General features: G+C 41.0%; 1 non-coding gene across 1 annotated transcript; it reads right to left on the minus strand.

The window, feature by feature from the left end:
• LOC133827720 (small nucleolar RNA R71) lies at positions 1 to 107 on the minus strand. Its single transcript, XR_009890372.1, has one exon. It is a non-coding gene; the product is annotated as a small nucleolar RNA R71 (small nucleolar RNA).
• Between the last annotated feature and the right edge of the window lie 913 nt (positions 108 to 1,020).

Genomic DNA, 1,020 nt, shown 5'->3' on the forward strand with positions numbered 1-1,020 from the left:
AACCTTAAGAGGCAAATCTCTACCTTCATTCAGAAAGACCATGAAACTTTCCATCAGGTCTGGGAGAGGTTTAGAGATTTGATAAATCAATGCCCACATCATGGATACGAAAGCTGACATCTGATCAGCTATTTCTATGACAGTCTCACAATCGGACAAAGACAATTCGTAAAAATGATGTGCAATGGCGAATTCCTTCAAAAAGATCCCGATGAAGCTTTCGAGTACCTCGATGATCTTGCTGAAAAGTCCTACACATGGAATGGACCGAGTCCTACGGATAAGCCACGATCAACTAGAATCTATCAATTAAGGGAAGATGACAATGTCAAAAGCCAAATTGAATCATTGAGACAACAATTCAAGGCTTTCAAATGTAAAGAAGGTAGAGGAATCCACATGGCTACAAAGGTAGAGACACGAGATCCATGCTTCATCTGTGGAGGGGTGGAACATCAACCGTAAGAGTGTCCAACTCTTGGTGAGTTAAGAGGAGGAAATGAGGAACAATGCAATGCTTTAGGGGATTACAAGAAGCCTTATAACCCTTTCTCAAACACTTACAATCCCAGTTGGCGCAACCATCCAAATTTTAGCTAGAAGGATTCAAAGAAAGCATCTGGAAGCCAATGGAGGCCTGAGCAGCAACAACCGCCAAAAGCATACATTGCTCCTCAAAATAACATGCAATCAAGTAATTCTCTTGAGAATACTTTGCAGATGCTTGCGCAAACTAAAATAGCCTTAACTCAAGAGCTCAAATCTTGTTTCACACAAATGGTAGAGGGAATGAAAGACATGAAAATCCAAATGACAAAGCTAAACACTACTTTGGCAATTCAAGAGCATGGTAGACTTCTTGCTCAACCTATAATCCATCAAAAAGGGCAACACATGGCACAAACCTCCTCCTCTCCAGATACAAATTTTAAAGAGGTTATTGCCATCTATACTCGAAGTGGTCAAAGTACGGTTTCACCGTTAACTAAGACAATGAGTACGTCAATGCCCGCTCCAGAT

Source organism: Humulus lupulus, chromosome 3 (genome assembly GCF_963169125.1).
Source record: "Humulus lupulus chromosome 3, drHumLupu1.1, whole genome shotgun sequence".
Taxonomy (NCBI): domain Eukaryota; kingdom Viridiplantae; phylum Streptophyta; class Magnoliopsida; order Rosales; family Cannabaceae; genus Humulus; species Humulus lupulus.